At 42.5% G+C, this 15,430-nt stretch overlaps 1 protein-coding gene across 3 annotated transcripts in view; it reads left to right on the top strand.

Moving 5' to 3' along the window:
• Positions 1-15,430, top strand: part of tox2 (TOX high mobility group box family member 2) — a 96,709-nt gene that overhangs the window by 2,772 nt on the left and 78,507 nt on the right. The gene's annotated exons all lie outside the window — the stretch shown is intronic.

Raw genomic sequence — 15,430 nt, 5'->3', positions numbered from 1 at the left:
ACTGGTTACCATATTTGATTTCTCATTTGTACAAGAGGATAATATGGAAATTTGATACACTTGGCGGGGGTTGTAGGCCTACTAAAGAGGCACATTTTAATGGTGTTACATTGGTGACCTGAACATGGCGGTTGGAAGCAATGAATAAATGGATCAATACAAGTCCCAATCCATATTGGCCATATACAGTATGCACAAACATAGGGAATGAACATGACCCCTCTGAGTGCTAACGGGAGGCGCTAGCAGAGGCAGGTTGGTATCACGCTAACCCTTTGCAAGTTCCCAGCTCCCCAGGTGCACTCTGGGAAATGCTGATTGACTCTCATGTTCATTTTCACACCAAATGGCAGCACACACAATGTCTCAGGTCCATAATGGAATTTTAAATTGTGGATCACACTCAAGGAAATATATCATAGCGCATTGTTCTTGATGGCAGATTAAGGAATAGAATCGAAATGTATGTGTGCAGTGAATGGCAGTAATTAGGAGTACCGATGCCATGTGGTGTGCAGAGAGAGGCTTAATAATCTGAAGTGTCGCTGAAAACTGACGAAAGCGCCGTTCTTTTGCATTAAAAGCTTGTGACAAAGAGAAAGATCTTGACAAAGAGTGTCAACTTGAAGTTGAAACCTTTGAGAGCATGACAGTGTCAAGTTCATTTCGGGGTTTAATTTAGCTGTTACGTTGTCGATGTCGTTGTGTATGATATTTGTGGGTATGTGTGCGTGTATAATGTGTGTGTATTTATGTGCGGCCAGCAAGCAGATGGAGGCCAATGTACTAAATACCTAGGAAGTCATTATTTAGTAATACATAGTATGTATGTGGACAATTAATCCGGTTGAACCTGATAGTCTGCATTCAGACTGCTTCTTATCTCAGCAGCAGACTAGGGTGTCAGCAGGAGCAAGACCAGACCAAGAGTTAATACCCAGAAACAATGAATGTACTTAACCTTTGACCTTTCACTTGTATTATTACTCCCAATTCCCTCCGGTTCCAAAACGGTTTTCGGATTCAAAAACGGGGGATATACTTTCAATCAACAATACTGAAAATGATTACAGGAACAATATGTTTTTTAATCACCAATGGAAATAAAGGTAAAGCACCTGCTGCCTTCAGCCCTCCCTCCTATGTAAAACGTAATCGGCTTTGTGTGGTTGAAATGCAAAAAAACACAGAGCACACACTTTCACATGTGTCGCGCGCCTCAACGCACGACAGTAAAGGACATAACACGGGCATCCAGCGCATTCGCAATGTTTCGAACAACGACAAGAAAGTAGAACAATGTGGGTGCGGGTAAAGAAGCGATTTCACACCGCGGTACCTCCTAGCCCGCGGCCGCGTGCTCCTCTCAACTCTACCTCGGCTCCGTCGTACACAATCACCCTGAGTCATCCTCACTCCAGCCTCACATCCCTCCCAGTTTTCTTTTGAAGCCGCTCCGTCCAGCCTCTATCTAGCTCCCTCCCCTCCTTGACGAGTGGGAGGTATTTTTATTTTAGTATTTTTATATACTTTGTGTATTTTGTATTTATTATATTGACTTGTATTCTGCCCCTCTATCTATCCGGCGCCAGAGTCCACTTCTGGGGCTGTCGCCCTTTGTCAGAAGGGAGAGTGATTTGTCAAACGCATTATGACTCGCATGCGTACCCAACTGGCACGGCCGACACCACCACACGGCTGAGAGGATGTTGGATGGAGTCCCTGGTACATAGCCTCTCCACTCCTCAACCGTCTCCTTGGCCCATACAGGAACGCCGTAATGTGGCCAATAAGAGGCTGTGGCGTAATTACACTGTACACATCGATTTCTACAGTATTATAATTATACGGCTTTTGGTTTTTTGCAGATGCTAAGGTGGGCATGGATACATACGTTATTTATAGATGCGTGCTTCTCCTCTCTCTCTCTCTCTCTCTCTCTCTCTCTCTCTCTCTCTCTCTCTCTCTCTCTCTCTCTCTCTCTCTCTCCCTCTCTCTCTCTCTGTCCATCTCTCTCGTTCTCTGTAATGCAGAGCTAACAGAATGCATACACAATTCATCATTGTGCTGCTGTTTGAATGTTGGAATGTCACAATTAGGACCAACAATGTTGAATGAATTTTTTTAAACTGGAGTGGCTTTTTTTGGTATGTTTGGCTCCTCATCCACATTTCTCACTATATATAGAAGGAGTATTATTTAGTGAACTTGTACTTCTGCATCACACTGCACACGCCTTGAATATAACCATGTTGTTAATTATGGTGACTAACTCCTGTATGGCTGCCTGGAGCTTCTTCCTCATGTGTTCCCTATTGGTACAGTCATTTACACACAAACAGCCGCAGAGGCTTATTTTTGCAGCTCACACACCGCCCCTTTTTAAGTGGTCCATTTCATTTCTACCACTGTGTCCAAAGCACTGCTCTTTTTTTTATGGGACACTTCAAAGTGTAGTGAGGGCGGGGAAGCATATTTTCCATGTTCCCATTCTGTGGATGTTTTTTCTTATTTCTTTCCTCGTCGTCAAAACATGACCTTAATGAAAATATTTATATAAAGAAATATGTTATGCCATCCACGGCGGAGTTCTGCTCAGAGGGAAGTTAATTACACGGAGGGAAAGCGTTCTTGGGTGGACAGTGTGGAATTGGTTTTTTTCTTTCATTGTGTCCATTCATAACATTCTGCTGACTGGTCAGTCCCGGCTGCAATGCCCCAACTGTTCTCTCACTTTGGAAATTGTTAACCCATGCATACCTCATGTGCAGGAAAAGAGAGAGAGAGAGAGAGAGAGAGAGAGAGAGAGAGAGAGAGAGAGAGAGAGAGAGAGAGAGAGAGAGAGAGAGAGTGAGAGTGATGGGGAGTGAGAGAGGGGGAAGAACGGCGAAGTTAACTTTGCTCTAAAGGCAATGTGGCCGCAATGATGTTCACAGAATGTTCTTTTCTTTTTTTTGGAAGTGACACACTGTTATTTACTGTTCCTGTTTTAGCGATTCATTTAAATATTCACCCTTTGGTGTATGTTGCTTCTTGGAAGTCTAAAAGAACGATTTGGTTCCCTCTTTCTCGAAAGCATATCTATTCCTCTGTCATACTTTTCCTTTTACTCTCTCTCTCTCTCTCTCTCTCTCTCTCTCTCTCCATCTGTCTCTCTCTCAGTCTCTCTCTCAGTCTCTCTCTGTCTTTCTCCTTCTCTTGTACTTCTTTGCATTTACCTCCCCAGCAGCAATGTCAAAAGGTTATGAGGGGAAGCCAGATTGCCTGGGGCTGATTGTGTCTCTGAGTTAATGATAAGTAGCTACACAGCTATTCTCTGGAGTAGCCCAGAGTTCACATTGTGTTTTGGGGCATTTACAATCGCTGGGGAGACTGTAAGCAATCCAACCACCTCTTCTACATTTTCTTCTCTCTCATTACTTACCAATTAGAAGTTAAGTATTTATTTTGTTTCAACCTCATATTTAATTAAGATCAATTACCTTTTAAATCTGTGAATGTTACTTGGACAGTTCAGGCTACGCGGGTATGCAGCAATAATTGTGATTTTAACCTACATAGGTTCACACAAAATATGAATACAAACCAATACTAATAAATCGGGTGAAAAAAGGTCTGAAATGTGTGGGAAGCTACCCACCATGTCAGCAGGCAGACATGTTGACGTTGATAACTAACCCTCAATGGACGTAGCCGCGGCCCGGCGGCACCCCTGACCCTCATGAAATCACAACATTAACCCTAGTTGTGTTCCCTCGTATACCTCCCCTTCTCTCCGACAGCCCAACACTGCTCTGTGGCCAGCCATGACTCCTGGATACTGTACTTAATGGGGCTGGGGGCGGCGAGGTGGTGGTGGTGGGGGGGGGGGGGGGGGGGGGGGGGGCTTGGGGGGCTCCCGGCCCTACTTGCTGTGGCGTGGGAGTGTGTGATGTCAGGATACCACCCCATCCTTCAGGACGCCCATTGGTTCTCTGCAGCTACTGCTGTAGCCCCCCCACTCTCCTGGTCTCTGCACCCCACTTTGCCTCTTTTCTGTTTTCTATTCTCTTTTTGATTACTTGGGGTATGGGGGATGGTTGGTTGGGGTGTGGTGGGGGTACCAGCATTTGATTGGGTAAGCTGGCATGTTGGGTGGTGGTGGATGGTGGTGGTGTAGAGGGGGGTCTGTTATGAAGTGTAAGAGAGAAAAATAGGGGGATTGTTTTTTGGGGGGGGGGCACTTTATTTTCTTTTTTCAACTAGAGCCATTGAATCTGTAACGTCACTCAGCACCGTGGAAACCAAAATGAGCCTTGCCACCAGATGTGTTCCAGTCCAGATAGGGACTTGAAAGACAGACGTTTATTGTTTTAGTGCACTTGGTGTGGTTCAAACCCAAACTGCATGAAACGCTGATTGATGGATTTCACTAAAGAATGAGAGAATGAGAGAGAGATTACCAGACCGACAGAGAGAGAGAGAGAGAGAGAGAGAGAGAGAGAGAGAGAGAGAGAGAGAGAGAGAGAGAGAGAGAGAGAGAGAGAGAGAGAGAGAGAGAGAGAGAGAGAGAGAGAAGAGAGAGAGAGAGGGTGGAGTCTGTGATTATTTTAACTATTTCCATGCTCTTGCGTATATAGAAAACCCACAGTATTTCATGTCTCATATTTCACATTCCACATATATATACAGTATGTGACTGTATACATTCACATTTTGTAAGGCCCTTTATCTATCCCAAAAAAGCACATTGTGTGTTGTTGCTTTCTCCTCGGATAATGAAATGAGACCGATGTTTACACTGAACTTAATGCGATTGGGCCACTTTAAGTCTTTGCTGCGCAGTCTGACAAGCAGGTTGTAATTGTCAGTGACATTTAACATCAGCCCTATGCATGTGGTTTTGACTAAAGGCCAGGAAGTGTGCAGATCTCTTCTCTTTTTTTTAAGCAAAATTTGTAGCATGTTGCCAGCCACACATCCTTTAGTTGAGTCTTTCTACCTCCCCTTTTTTTTAATCAAAATAATATCTGCACAGAAACATCAGCTGCATGCAGAAGTGACTTGTGCAAACAAAACATGGTAGTCATACCAGATCATTACTTTGAAACTGTCTGTGATGGTTATTATAGAATCAAGAATAGAGGGGAATCAGTAGAAGCATCTCTGTGATAAAACTAGTTTGGGAACCTGATGTTTGGTATTCAATTCCTGGGCTTCTCTGGATGCCAAACCTGTGGTGCTCCCTTAGGCATCGGACTTGACAAAGTCAATGACAAGGAAGGAATGTTTTTCTGTATTTATTTAAAATATTTAATCAACACAACAGCTGGTGATCTAACTAGGGTTCAGTAATTGAATCTATTTTAGACATGAAAGGAAATCACGCAGTGTGTGTATAGTGTATGTTATCGGGGATTTGCAATTAGAAGTAACAGCTATACTGGCCGTAGTGGGCTAGAGCGCCACAGAACGGAGCGTTTGGTATGTAAACCGGTGTGATCTGGGTTTATATGGTGGGCTGGGCAGCACTCATCATCTCTTCCTATCACACTCAGTAAAAGATCCAGGAGAGCGTCCAGCAGTGTGCGTTTCATCACGCCTCTCTGGGTAACTAGCTTGCAGCTCTACTGGTACCCGCTTTTTTTCTTTTTATTGGAATTGACATGGCTGCAAAGGTTTGAAGCTGCTGTCTACTTCACCGGCAGGAAATGAAACACTAAGTACGACAAAAAATGAAAAGAGAGAACATAGGCAAAGGGCGATATTTTCTCAACATTTTCGTTGAGGATAATGCAGGCGCTGCAATATCGTCACATCTCTTTCAGATGTGTGGGGTTAGAAAGAACATATGTCCATATGTTGTGCAGTATTTAAAATTAACCACTCTGGTTCCGGGCTAACTACTTCCACAATGCTTTTTTAAATAAAGCGTTGTCCATTATTTTATCCAAATGTTTCATGCAGTAGTCAAAACTGGCAATGTCACTCAGGCAAGTCAAAGTAAAAAATAAGTAAAAATAAAGATACTTTCGAAAATATATATTTTCCAATGATGTACACTATAGAAGACCCTAGGTGTGGCATCTCTGAAAGTCCTCCTAATAGATGCCTTGGACTCTTTAGATTCACGATGCCCATAGGGTGAAGTACGCGTAGGGGAGCGCTAGGTGCTAGCGGCCCAGGACAGTGAAGGGTAGAAGAATGCAGCTGTTTGGTGTATTAAGAGAGGTCTGTGAGCCTGGGCAAACACCACCAGTTGTCTTAGCTTCCTGAGGCACGTCCTGTGCAAACAGAACTTGGGATGGCTGGTTCCCTGTGCACCAGGTCCACGCTCAGAGCTCAAGAGCCTACTGAAAACATACCAAATTAAATGCACACAAAGAGATTGCCCTACATAAGTAAAACTCATCAATCTTACATATGACTTGTACAGTATAAACGCAGTGTGCTTAATTCACGCATGTGATCGGAAAACTATGGGTATTAGTTAGAGATGTATAACGATGACGTGAAATCTTTATTTAGCCAACATTCCCTTGAGGTTTTGCACATTAAGATATAGCCCATCTATTCACATGGTATCCAAACGTGTATTCCAGTTTATGTTTCACATCTCCGATGCTTGCATTCACACGCCTCCACAAAACGACATCATTTACATTGTTGCGCTCGCTTTCGTTTGGTTTTTATGACTGACAACCCAGGAAAATGGTGATCAATTCCAATCACAAATAAATTAGCACCGTGTCTGACATTAAACTGAAATAAGGTAATCAATTACAGTCCTACTCACGTTGACATTAAACATTACAATTATTCCACACATACACAGTACCGCGTGTATTTTCTGGGTTCTCAGACACACCAGATGTTAACATTATTTCCATTGGTGTTATTAACAATGCGTCCTATTTTGAGGTGACAAAGGCGCAAGGAATGTGTCGTGATTCTCTCTCCCAAGTGTATTACTCTGTTTACTTTCCTTATCTACCAGATGTAGCAGAATCACCAGCAACAGACAGACAGACTGCGTTATTTGATTCATTATGTTTCATTATCACAGATGCTATGATAACATTATACAATACCTAAAAAAATATGTTAGGTGTTAAAATATTCTCCTTTTCACACAATTTCTGTGAACTAATTATTTGAAAACGCTGTGTTGTGTTTCAATAGTATGTGATTACTACATTGCCTGCTGCTGTTTTGTTTTTGTTTTGTTTTTCCACCTTGAATTTAAAATTTTCCCCAGGATCTCTCATTCCCTTTCTCTTACATACAAACGCACACACACACACACACACACACACACACACACACACACACACACACACACACACACACACACACACACACACACACACACACACACACACACACACACACACACACACACAAATGCAAAATCAGCCACACCCATGTTTACACAGGCCTTAAGGTAGCCAATAGCGGTGAGTCATTTAATGGTCCCGTTGTATTACTCCCTAATGACACTGCGTCACGGGTGTCCGACTGTATTATCCCCAATATCAAATCAGCATGTTCTGCTGTGGCCACCTTGTTTAGAGACTAGATAGTAGGCTCCTCACTGGGCCGTGTGTTAGCTTGTAGCCGGGCTGATTGGTATGTGATGTGTTGGTGCAGCTGAGGCCGCGTGTATTCACTGAGTAAACACAGCATTGCTGGCGCTCCTGGTTTCACTTAATCTTTGACACAAAGGCAATGGCATGTGTCTGGGGCTGCAGACAGATGCAGTGACAGTGAGAGAGTGAGAGAGAGATACACGCATATATATATAGAGAGAGAGAGGGAGAGGGGGAGAGAAAGACAAAGAGATAGATTGAGAAGAGAGAGGGAGGCAAATAGGCTGATATTCTTACTTAGAAAGATGACAAATCAACACCTTTCAAATATTGTGTTTTTTGGTTTTAACCGTTTTTTGCCACCAGTTTTACACACCATTATTTCTCTTTAGTCCTTTATTTATCAAACTCAGCAACCGTATTAGGTTAAGCAAACCCCAAAATGTCGCACTGTCCACTGCATCTTTGCTTCTTACTGAGGAGAAAACAGTAAGAATGAATATGAATCAGCAGTTGATTCTGTGGTTGTTGGGTGACTGATCGTACTACCGTAACCTTGGTCACCTTGGGTCATGACTCTGAATTACAGAGTCAAGGGCTGTCCACCCTGGCACATGGCTGCATCTATGATCTATATACCTACTGGTTCATAATTACCAAGGCCACAAATGGGACGGTCTATTCGGCGAAAAGTGTTGATAAAACCGGCTTTTAGACCAGGCACGTTGTGCTGTGAGAGTTGTGTTTGAAATTATTGATCTGGGTCTCTTTGTCTTTCTTCACCCGGACAATTAATCATTATCGACATTGCCTTATTGTTGGCCTTGGAATAATTGTTCAGATGTTTTCAGAGGCTTCAACAACTGAACTTTGATAATGATCAAATTCAATATTTAGTTTTTCGCATTAAATCAAGCCGGCAGCCTGTTTTTTTCATGTCAGGGATCCAGGCCTTTATCCACAGTTTATGCTCACGATTAAGGGTGTGATGATAAAAAATAAATAATTGAATAAATAACGTAAATAAAGAAATATAAATATATATATATGTAAAAAAAAAAAAAAAATATATATATATATATATATATATATATATATATATATATATATATATATATATATATATATATATATATATAATGATTAGGTCCAATCAGAAGTTGATGGGCCTTGTGCTGACGGCAGCCTGCAATAACCATCAGCCGCTGGCAGGAGCCCGCCCCAAACAGCTCCTTTCTAGCTACGCCAACGCCAAGCCTAATATTCTTTTAATTGACTTCAGAGAAAAGGCTCTCAGAACATGCTGATGAAGTTTCCCAAATTGGCCTCCACAGCTGGTTTTGCGGGCCAGACCTTCTCCCCACGTTTCTCCGACTCGGGGGCTCTCCGTTGTACTCTCAGCCACTCTGCTCCGCATAATGATGAGGGCGGGCGGACGAACCAGGATTACAATTACTGGGAGAAAGTCAAGGAGGTTGTTGAAGTTCTGAGCAGAAACACAACATAGGAGCGGTTGCTATGTGGACATCATTGTGCCTATTTTGGAATGTAATTAAATTGGTCTGGCTGTGTGCCAGTGGCAAAAAGAAAAGAAAGAGAAAAAAAAACACATGCACATTCCTTTTCTTTTCATTTGAAATGAGAATGTATAGAGCGGCGTTGGCTGTGAAATACCTGCAGGGAATGCTCGGGTGTTGCATATTTGTCATACAGCTCGCGGTGCGTGGCAGAAATTAGTTTTGTGATGAGTTATCCACTGTGACTTCCCCTTTGACATTTCAGAGGTATGCGGCTTTTCCACCATGTATTTACTGTAATCTTTTTTTTTTTCTCCTCTTCTAGCGCTGTGATGTGTGGTTAGGTTATGAACTGTAAATGGGTTGATGTGCCGTGTCATTGGTCGTGGCCTATCGGAAACCACACCCCGTTGATCGGTTGCAGAGCGTTGTATGTGATACTGTCTAGAATTACACGTAGAACCCGCTTGTCTCAGATGAGGCTCATGCTTTGCATGTGAACGAAAGGCCAGCATGTGCCTTCATAGTCACTTAGGTTACACCAATGCAGGCTATGCCAAGTCTTATTTGCTACTTATCTTAACAACAACATTCGTAGTACTTCTTCATGAGAAGGCAATAAAAACGTGAATATTTTACACTGCATTAACTAAGGAACCAAGTGGTCTGCAAGAAAGGCATTAAACTCATTAATTGAGTTGAATGCCTTGTGGACCAGATAGCACTTTGTGTGTTTTTGTTTTTGTTGTTTTATTTTATGTTTTGTTGGGTTTTGTTGGGTTTTGTGTTGTTTGGTTGCATTAATTTTTGACAGACCAAAGAAACGGTTTCCAACTGCTAAAAAATAATATTTACTGCAGTCTTACATGGCCCAGAAAAATTAAAAGACTCTGATGTGCTCAAAATGACGTACATGTACCATTGTACTTTCGAATAAGGCAATAGTGTGATGTCACATTTGGTAAGAGGGACGTTTGTATTAAATGAGCAGTTTGATTAAATTATTTGATAAGATGTAATTTAATCAAGTTTTTGACACATTGATCAGGAGAAAGGTTTGCTTTCACCGTGATTACGTTCATGTTCCTCACTTTCCATAAGGCAACAGCCATAAACCAACTCCAAAACACCATTACGAACAGGCAAGGCATCCATAATGACATTATGAAATATAGAATGCTAGATAAGTAGAGAGAGAAAGAGAGAGATGGAGAGAGGGCGAGAGAGAGAGAGAGAGAGAGAGAGAGAGAGAGAGAGAGAGAGAGAGAGAGAGAGAGAGAGAGAGAGAGAGAGAGAGAGAGAGAGAGAGAGAGAGAGAGAGAGAGAGAGAGAGAGAGAGAGAGAACTGGAAAAACAGCTCATTGATTAGATTCAGAACAACAAGATCTGAGCTTTAGGACGGTTGCAAGTTTGTTGCATACAGTACAAACACACACACGGACACACACGTTCACAAGCGTGTGCACATACACACACAACTAATCTTAGCCACATCTGCAAATGGATCACGCTGCCCAACCAAGCCATTCTTACCGACCGAGTCCAGTGATGTGCTTTAATAGCTTTTCCTTGTACATGTCCTGTCAAATCAACTTAGCCTCCTCTGGTGCTATTTCGGTGCTTGTCGCCCAGTTGTTGATAGAGGAAACTGTTCAACTTTTTACCCCCTGAGATTACAGGAAAATTGAATTTTAGACGTGCAAATCGGCCGACCAACACCTTTTGGAGTATAAGGTTTAGTAAAGCGATGAGCTAACCACTACCCGGCAGGCGGGGCTATACTTTTATGCCCTTCTTTGTATTCCAGATGGCCGTGACATTAACATCCCTTCTCCCCATTATGTTGTATCCATTCTGCTGATAGTTAGTAATGCCTTCGCTAGATGGTCATCAATTTGATTCACGAGTGCCACTGGCTCTGTTGGTAAACATTTACTACAGCGCACTCCAGCAGGAGTGGATGGCTGCGCTCGTGTATAGCACGTTAGCGCTCACGACTGCAGGGTTGATTGTTCGTCGGGGCACTAATTGTAACATTCACTCGACCAAGCCTGCTAAGTGATTAAGGAAACAACAACAAAAAGGAACTGTAGCCTTGATAGAAGTGGAACATAGCTTCCTTGGGCTACTCATCGGGACTGCAACTTAAAGAGTGTTAGCTGAGCTACATACACCTGCAGGCTGCAGATTAAATAGCATACGGCTTTCATGTGCTTTTTTCCCCTGTTAATGTCAAAGGGAAGCTCACATTTGAATAAACCATAGGATTTTCCTCATGTTACGTACTAGTCTTTCCAGTGTGTCTTTTCCCGATATGCCTAAGCTAGCATTCGTATGAGTGTGTGTTTGTGTGTGTACGCGTGTCATTGTGTGTGTGTGTGTGTGTGTGTGTGTGTGTGTGTGTGTGTGTGTGTGTGTGTGTGTGTGTGTGTGTGTGTGTGTGTGTGTGTGTGTGTGTGTGTGTGTACGTGCACATATGTGTTTGTGTGTGTTTGGAGTGTAGAGTATCCAATCGATGGGTTGTTGAACCCAGGATAAAAGGTTCTGGAAGGGATTGTGACAAGTAGTAGGTGCAGCGTTACGGTAGCACGCTGGTTATACTGGTAGCTCTTGTATTGGGCCAGATGGGAAGGTATACTGCACTTCGATGTGGATAATTGGCTGCCAATTAACACCAGAGAATCGACTGCTGCCGTTTATTATGAAATCATACAAACATTCTAGTGAAAAATAAACTGCGGAGATGATGTAAAAAATACGGGTCGGGAAGATATGAGGACGGAGAGAAATGTAACTTCTGTTCCGGGAGACAGAAGCATTGTACACCTCCCTCCAGCTTCCGTATCATATTATTTTATTGATCATCAGCAAAGCCACATTAGAGGAGCATAGGATGGAATGGAACGAATTTGAGTGGAATAGACTTCAATAGCAGAGGTCGGTTTATTTTCAGTAAAACTATTCACACACGACGCACACTGATCCACATAGACACACACAGGCATGCAAGCAGACCCACACACAAACACACAACCATTTGGTTTATTCTCACGTACACTCCGTCCTGCGCGGTGCATCACTACAGCCAGGAGGCCTATCTGCTGGCACATTGTCTCAGACATCGACGCCTTCACCTTGCAGTCATGTGACAGTCAAAATGAGTCTGTAAAGCTGGAAGAGTTAGCATGCAAAGGTGGTTTGCCTGTGGGGAAGGAGTGGGTGGTTCTGTCAGAATCACCTCAGGCTTAACCATTGAAATCAAATGTCACATTTACATCTACATCGAGACATCCAACAAGTTTCTTTCTTGCGCATGCCACTGTGCCAGAACAACCAAAGCATAATCAATGTGTGAGCAACTTGAAAAACGTACGTGGTGTACAATCAAAGAAGCAACAACCCGGCTATAAGGGTGAAGAGTAGACCCATAGGAATGCCCATTTTTTGAGAGAAGTCAAGTGCTTGGTATTCAGTGCGTCACATCGGAGTGAGATATACACTGATCCATTCTGTACAGTCACTGCAACAATAGAGCAGACGTGTCAGTCTGTATTCCTGGAGGAGATGGCTCCTAAGAGAATATTCAGGGCCTCTGAAGGACAGCCATAGATGAGCTCTTTCAGGATAATACGATAATTAGCATTCCTCTCATCACTGGGTGCTTAGGACATGTTTGTTTTGTAACGCTTTTTACATTTGTATTCCATATCTTTATTTTATCCAAATTAATTCAGGTGTAATTAACAAATCAGCATTGTGTTGCGGTCACTTTGTTTTCTAATCCATTCGGTGGTTAAATTGTATCTTCTTTAAGCGGCGCTGCAATGTGTTTTGACGTAGCATAGGACGGTCATAGCGTCATGTTTGGGGCTAAGCCGAGAAGACAACTTGAGCAATAGCGGCTAAAAGGACGACTTTGCGCGACAACTTAAGGTGACGGGTGGGCTAATGGAGCGGATTAAGCATTTAGAACTGAGAAGAAGAGGTGGAACCCCCCCTTAGTCGTCACAAAGACACCGTTGTTGATCCTGTCCTGGTCTGGCTTATTGCTCGTGGTTTTGCTTGCATTCCACCCCTCCAACCTCTTTCTCGCTCTTACTGGCACTCTCTATCTTTCTTTCTTGTCCATTCCTCACTCATCCGAGCAGTTTTTGTATCTTTATATCTTTCCGCACTATACTTCCCATCCCCTTTCGTCTCGTTTTCTCTTCCTCTTTGAATCTCTCCCTCTCGGTATCGCTCCCTCTGTCTCGCCTCTTCCTCTCTCTCTTCCCTGTGCTATCTTTCTTCCTTGACCATTTCTCTCTCATCCTCTTTCTTCACTGCCCACCCTCTTAAATCCCTCCTCTCTCTCCCCCCAGTCTCCTGCTCTCTCCTGCTCTCTCTCACTCTCTCTCTCTCTCTCTCCCTCTCGCACCCCCCCCCCCCCCCCCTTCCATCTCTCTCTCCCTGTCTCATCAGAACGTTAGTTGCGTGTGCAGAACTAAGTGGCTGTGACAACATTTTCGGATACTCCAGCTGCTGTAGATTTATTGAGTTATTAAAGTAATGTACTGTGATTAAAAATGCTAATTTCCCCTAAATCAAACACACGCTTACTATCTTTTTTTTCTTCTCCTCAGTCGCCAATTTAATTACATGGAAAATGAAACAAGGGCTGATGATTAGATTCTTACAGCCAAATGCTTTTCAGTACACCATGCAGATTTGTTCAGCCACTAAAAAATGTAATGATAATTTGCAGTATTGTGGATTTTTGCTAACCATAAAATACATTCTAATGCAATCATGGTGAAGGAAATGCCATTTTTTTAAGATTCCATATGTTTAACTAACCGGAATTGTGTTCATTTAATCCCTTACAATCTCACCTTAGGCAATGAGAAGTTTTGTATTATTATGGTTATTAGTTTTGTTCCAGTTTTCTATTTAATCTTCTTCTACTTTCATGTTAATCTAATCAAAAATGTAGGGCATTCCTCTAACCTTCTGCTTAGGCCGACTGTCGTTTTCTGGTTGTACAGTTGAAGCAGTTTTGTTATGAGAGGAGAGCAAGAGAGAAAAAAACATTCATTTCTCTACTGCACATTATGAATTGTATCCTTTATTCTGAATAATTTTCGCTTTCCCCAGGGGGATTTAGTATTCAAAGTGCTTTCTTTGGCTCGTTTTCACCTCTCATTATGCATTCATATATCCGTTTGTCTAATGCACAGCACTGCGTTTTCATTGGACGATTCTGAACGCTTTTTTTAAGACGCATTGTGTAAGATGCTTGTGAGGAAAATTACTTCATGTTCTCCTTAGAATTGGTCATAGTTGCTGGGGCCCATATCTATAGTAGGCAATTTATAAAAAAAATATACAACAAACAAATATATTCTTTCAATATCCATGCAAAAAAAATCATCATAACCCAAAACATTTGTGCCTGTCCCTTGATCACTTCAGCTCCTCTGGGGCTTCCTAAGAGATCCTGTAGGGTTAGCAGTGAGCCAAAGCACTGGCCTGGTGCCTCCTCCCAGAGCGTTATGTGTCACCTCATCCAGATATCTCGCTCTACTGTCAAAGTTAAAACCTGACTTTAAATATTGAATTTCCGCACTCACTAGATTTACCTCAATCTTTATAATTTTCCTTTCTTTCTGGGTTCTCCACAGGTTCTAAGTGTGAGCAATTATCTGTGACGGTGTCACGGTGTAGCTTTTTTGTATTTCTTTCCTCTCTTTTCTCTCTTTCTAGGAAAAGGGGTTTTGAGTCATAGGCGGTAGAGAGGTGTAGCGCGTATAGGAGCCCCTAGCCTTCCAGATGTCCCAGACATAACAGAGGCTTGTCGGCCGCTGTGGCTGGCCTCTAAATGGGTCACTCTTCACCATATCACAAGGCCCCACTCACAATCGCCCCAGTGTTCTGCTGATATTAAAGCACACCAGGTGGCTTGCTCTGCAAAGTCATGGCCAAATAAACACAGGGGGCGCGCGCGAGCATTGAGTAAGCGTTAAAGTGCACACACACGCATGCGCACGCTTGTGTGTGTGTGCGTGTGTTTGTATGCTGTGGGGGGGGGGGGGGGGGGGGACTTTAATCCAAATAAAGGCAAGATGGATCACTAAAAATAATATTGTTTATAGATGTTCTTTCTTAAAATATGTAAGGAATTTCTACTCTAGTATTTAGTTTTTAATAAACACTGCAGCAAATATGCCATTTAAATAAATATATTATAGATATGTATAATAGAAATAGCTAAATGATGTGTTTGAAACAGTTTTGAAGGGGGAAAAAAATAATACATCTCAAGATGCAAATCTTTTGGCAAATGGAATTTTCAGTTTATCTGGAAAG

This window comes from Gadus chalcogrammus, chromosome 13, assembly GCF_026213295.1.
Source record: "Gadus chalcogrammus isolate NIFS_2021 chromosome 13, NIFS_Gcha_1.0, whole genome shotgun sequence".
In the NCBI taxonomy this organism is placed as follows: Eukaryota; Metazoa; Chordata; class Actinopteri; order Gadiformes; family Gadidae; genus Gadus; species Gadus chalcogrammus.
This window is presented reverse-complemented; position numbering and strand designations above follow the sequence as displayed.